Below are 5,989 nucleotides of genomic sequence, written 5' to 3'. Positions count from 1 at the left end.
TGAGCCAGTTTCTTGTCTGGGGAAATTTTGTCTGCACTTCCTTTGCCATTCTTATGCAACAGCTTGCTAATGTTGTATCAATGGGTAGACAAACATGATCTTTGTTTATCTTTTTTTTTTTTTACATATAAGTTTAGCTGAGGTGTTTCAACATGGCAGACTCTCATGACTGCCTCATCCAGTGTGCTGATCCTGGAGCTGTCAGGGGAACCTGCCATCAACAGTATGTGTTGAGTAAGTGTTCCAGATCAGATGACCACCTCTGTCAGTCCTACATCAGCTGTGTGTATTAGTGTTAAACTGCTTGACCTCATTCGACTGGACACAAGTGTTACACCCTGTTCAGCAACATCAGTACATTCCAGATGTTTTTATTCAATGAGCCAGTTATCAGGTCAGAAGGACTCTTTCTATAGAATTATGGTGCAAGTACCATGTAGATGTTAGTGAGGATCACCAAACAGTTAGGAGTCAAACAGAAACAGGTGATATTGATTATTTATGTATGTCTCTTGTTCATTCCATCTGTGTTAACCATCAGCTCAGATCACTACTGTGAATAAACATGTTTCAACATGTATCTCACTCTGAGTCTCTCAGTCTCAGTTTGTTTCTCTTTCTTTCTAAACGTATCTTATGACCTCCTCACAGGTGAAGCGTTACAGGACATCAGTCAGTCAGCTGTTTAGTTGTCAGAAGGCTCCTTTAACAGAGATACTGGTTCTCTGTTTAAAATCTTTTAACCTACTGAATTCATGATAAGCTAAGCTAACCTTGTCAGGGAGCTAACTCTGTTCAGAGTTCACATTGATATCAATCTCCTCATTCATATCCTCTGAGAGAATACTGAATGTTCAGGTAATATATTGAAGTGTCGTCACAAATGAACATGTGGACCAAACTTTTTAAAATGTGAGGATTTTATTGAAAAAACAAAAAAAATATCTGAACAAAATGAAAGAACAACACATTTGAGTTTACATGATTTACATGTTTATTTACATAAGTTCATAGTTGTACATTTGTCCATATACATCTCCCACTCTGCCGGAATCTTCACTTGAATCCCACAGATCACTGAGCAGTCCAACCACCATCGTTGTCTGTCTGGTTCAACCAGTCGTACCATAGATAACAACCTGGTGGTAAGCGGAACATTTCATGGATTGTGTCCAAGTTAAATGTGCAATGTATAAGAATTGTTGTTGGGAACACTTAAGAAAGACACCTTATAATATTTTGAAGTCGCACAGATTTTATTTTGGGCACATATGTGACTAGAATGGTTGTAATTTCAAGCCCTGAAAAATATTACTTAATTACTTGAATTAAAGAAATATTAAGATACTCTTGAAAATATTTGGGTCAGGCTAATTTGGCTTTTATAAATATAGCTTGGCTTTCTCCACTTTCTAATCATTACTCTCCTCAATAAAAGCTCAAGTTAAATAAGTCTTATATGATACACCTTGACTGAAATGTTTCATATTTCATATTCAGTTCCATAAAATTCCAAGACTGTCTGCATCACAAATGACTCTATCCTGTGAAATCCTTTAGACTCACCATTCCAGTAAAGGTCTCCCCCCTCTCACTCCCAGTGCTCCTCTGCCCTGACTCCTACAGGTCAACAGGGGTGGTGGAGTGATTATCATTTGTGTATTATTATTATTATAGAGTGCACACTTAACTCTATAAACAACCAGGGCCTTCACAATGCATGTCAGACTAACTACCAAGCTAAGTAGCAGCGTTCTTTTAGAGCTGGAATGTAACTTTTGACTGAGAAACAACAAAGTTGAGACATGCACAGAGTTTGTCAATAGCAGGGGTGCCCAACCTTTTTTTGACCCAAGATCTTGTCACACAACCACTAGACATCACATTACAAACCTTCCCTCTCTCAAACACACACAAACACACACACCCACACACACACACAAATTCCTCTCATATAGTTTGCATAGTGCGCTGTAGCAAAAACCCGCTCTCTCTGCTCCTCTCTCACTTTCACACACACACGCCAATCTGCATGATGAGCAATAGCCATAACTGACCTTAATATGAACCAAACAGAAAATAAACCAGATACAAAACAGGTAGATCTCTGAGTTTGAAAAAAGGAAATCACTCCTACCTTAGTGGGAGACCTGGCACTGGGAGGAGGAGGCTAGCTTCCTCGTAGTCAGAGGTGTAGGAGCTGGTTGCAAGGCGTAGGCAGGCTGCAAGGTGGTCGTCAGTCATTGTCGATCTGTACTTGGACTTGATGATTTTAATGTGTGAGAAAGCAGACTCGCACAAATACGTTTTATCCAAAAAGAGCTGCCAGGTTCAAGACACATCTTCTGAGATTAGGGTACTTCACCTCCACCAGTAGTTTCCAGAACACTACATGCTCTCCAGGTTTAGCGGATGTTGATCTGGCTTTGATCTCAATGTAATTTTGCAACGTCAGAATCTCATCCTCAAGAGCGGAGCTTTCCAAGTCGAAAGGTGATTTGACTTTGGCAGCAATGTCACCAACATCAATACTTGCACCAAATGGATAACACATATAGCTGGCTACGGGCTCGAAAGATGCCAAGTCAGCAAAACGTCTCTCAAACTCTGATGAGATGCTCTGAACATGCTCCTCATAACGTGCACTGTCAAGCTGTGTCACACCTTTACCTTGACGTAGTTCTGCTTGCATGTGAGGGAAGTTGTGCAGGTTACCACGCTGCAGCCTGCTGGACATCAGCTGTAGCTTGCTTTTAAACGTGTTCACTGAACTCATCATGTTGACCACATCTTTACCCTTACCATGCAGCTCTAACTTCAATTCATTGAGCTTGCCAGTGAAATCAGTGAGGAAAGATAAATCTAAAAGCCTCTGGTGGTCCTCTTGCTTTGTATGGTAATCCACATGTTACGAAATCTTCAGGAAGTCCTTGATTTCAGACCAAAGCTCCGTAAATCTGGCCAAATATTTATCTTTGCTTAACTACCTAACATCCGTGTGAAGCAGCAGGTGTGTGTGCTCAGCATCATTCTCCTCCAAGTGAGCACGGAAAAGCCTTCTCTGCAGACTCCTGGCCCGAACTGCACACACAATCTTCATCGCAATATCCATCACTTCTTTCATATTTAAAATCTTTCCACGCAACACTTGCTGGTGAATTATACAATGATAATTCAGGATATCCGAGAAAGATTCACTTTCTTTGCACAGTGCAATGAACCCACTGGTACGGCCCATCATAGCAGGCGCCCCATCAGTTGTGATGGAGATTAAGCTTGAAGAGCGGCAGTTTTGTCTTGCTAACAAATCCCATGAAAGAATTAAAAATATCCTCAGTTCCTCCTCCACATCCACAGCCATTCCCTCACATCGCTACACTCCTCATACAACAACCTCATGTCTCGCTCACATGTAAGAAAACAACGAACACCATCAAAAGTAGTTAAATAAACCAGCTGTTCCTCACAGATGATCTGATAATGTGCTGCTCTGAACTGCTCACAGACTCTCAAACATTCTGCTCGTGCTAATGCTAATAACTCATCTTTTTACATCTGCTTCCCCATGACATCACCTGAGAAAGATCATGTGTGAGCTAGTTTCAGTCATGTCATTTGTCCAAATTGCTACAAATTTGACACTGCTGAGTCTGAAGTAGATGATTTGAATTACATATAGCCTACAGACAAACGTGTACAGTTAGATGAATGTAAACAACAAACATGGCTGATGTCAGTAGTCACCACTGTCAAACTAGCAGGTTAGCATTGGGAAATATTGGCTGCTTCTTCTTTGCCATTCTTGCTCGCTTGCTTATATCTTTAGTAGTGGGTAGACAAACATGTAGTCCAGACCTGGTGGCCCGTTGGCCAGATGAGGCCCTTTAACAACCTCATTCCAGCTATTCGATCATTTTGTTTGGAGACTAATTAGCCTATTCATTCGTTTTTTTTCTGTTGTCAATTACTAAAAATACTTAATTTCAAAGTCTTTCTAAGAAAGTAGTTGAAGAGGCCCAAAGTAGCCAGTCTGATCATTTCATACGGGTCCAATCAAACAGCTAGATTTTCATCTCTTTTTAGCTTAAATTGGTTAACAACTCCTTAAAAACAAACTATCTATACAGAAAGAACACAGAACTGGTCAGTACTTCCATTTACTTTACATAGACAACTGACAGCACACCAACAAATCAGGTGTTAGAAGTCCAAAAACCAAATGATCTTATATTACTGTCTCTTCACATGTTGAGGTGAATTATAATTAAACGTGGCCTCACTAGAATCTGTCTTGAAGAAGAAAAAACAAACAAAAGCCTTTCTAGCTTGTCTAAAAAAAGAGCTTCTCAAAAACAAATACAAGGGTGGCACCAACCAATAAACCTAGTGTCTCTAGACAAAAGTACCTATTAGATGTTTGTTCCTTAAGCAACATCTGCAAACCTTTTAGAATATTAAAAATGATGCATCATATACATCCTTTTTTACTTGCTAGCAGACTTCATCTGCACTATTTTGTTACAATACTATGTTTGTTGGCACATCACTGCTGCAAACTGTTGATCAGGGGAATAGTGTGAAACCAGCAGCATGATGTGAATCATGTCATGTGCTTGTGACAGTTTGTAATAGTGTCGGCCGACTAAATATAGACTTTTTAAAAAGCAGGAGGACAGTGTTGATGGTGGTCAAGTAATGTGCTCCATGTATCCAGACCACAGTGTAATAATGACAGGGTACATAACAACACATCTGCTACACAGCCTCCACATGATCTGTATACAGACAGAGGAGGGAACTACACCACCACTAAAGACACTCACTACAGTCAGAGAAGAACAATGTCTGTCTGTTCTTATGATTCACAGTCAGGTCGTCAATCACAGTGTCAATGTTCAGTGGAACTATTTCTATTGTGAAACACTGAAACTGTAAAATCACTTTCCTTAAACTAACTGTGACATCACAGTCTGAGCTTTGATGGTGAGTGATGTCACCCAAAGATGTCTGTGATTGGTCAGGACTAAAACAAATGCAACCACTACAAAAAAGCTGATGTCAGACAGGTTGGATTAATAATACAATGACAGTTCAGTCTGAGCAGCCTATATGAAGATCACTGTGTCTAATAAACTACATCAGGTCAGGTGATCCTACCTGTTCTCAGCAGAACGCTCCTCCCATACTTCACAAACTTCTTCAGCTGCTCAGGAAAAAACTTAATCAAACCAAACTTAAAGCGTTGTGTTAAATCTTTATTGGTGTTCCACATCATCGTGATGTTGAGAGCTTCAGGTCTTAGAGCGATCCATGTAAAAGTATTCAAATCCAATTTCATGAAGTCTTCTCCATCATAACCAAACTGAGAGAAACCTTTGACCTCTTCAGTCTCATCATCCCACTCACAGCCTGCCACCGCCTGTAACAACATGGACACCTGAGATAGAGACAGAGACTGTAATTAACACTGATTCACAGAGGAAACATTCAGTGGAAAGATGATCTTAAAAACATTGTACATTGTGTGATGCACTTCTCTTATTTTAGTCGTGTGCCTTCATGAATCATCAGATTATTATCAGTGCAATTCTTTCTACAGGCTGAGCAATGAAACCGTTACACGTTAAGAGTTACAATGGTTGATGTTCTTGGTTGCTCAATTAGTTTGTGTCTGACAACCCCAGCAACAACAGTCCATGTGTCATCCATTCATTTAATTATTCAATCTGATCTGGCAAAACTATAAATAAAAAAAACAGTGAGAATTTCATTCATGCGTTTTCTGTACACGGCTCACCACCATGTTGTCAGTTGGATTTTTAACCAGTGCAGCTTTCAGGGGGCGGCCATAGACGTCCCTGTGTTTCATTTTCAGATTTGGGATTTGATTTGATTGGTTTTCAAAATATTTAGATCCATTTTCATCAACCATATAACCATGATTATAACCATAACACATCAACATGAATTTAACACTACAATTTATGAG

General features: G+C 39.8%; 1 long non-coding RNA gene across 1 annotated transcript; it reads right to left on the bottom strand.

Moving 5' to 3' along the window:
* Nucleotides 1-976: 976 nt before the first annotated feature.
* On the bottom strand, nt 977-4,956 carry LOC115578678 (uncharacterized). Its single transcript, XR_003983499.1, has 3 exons — nt 2,138-4,956; nt 1,567-1,620; nt 977-1,139 (listed from the first exon to the last, which is right to left on the bottom strand). It is a non-coding gene; the product is annotated as an uncharacterized LOC115578678 (long non-coding RNA).
* Nucleotides 4,957-5,989: the final 1,033 nt, after the last annotated feature.

The sequence above is a fragment of the Sparus aurata genome, chromosome 3, assembly GCF_900880675.1.
Source record: "Sparus aurata chromosome 3, fSpaAur1.1, whole genome shotgun sequence".
Lineage (NCBI taxonomy): Eukaryota > Metazoa > Chordata > Actinopteri > Spariformes > Sparidae > Sparus > Sparus aurata.
This window is presented reverse-complemented; position numbering and strand designations above follow the sequence as displayed.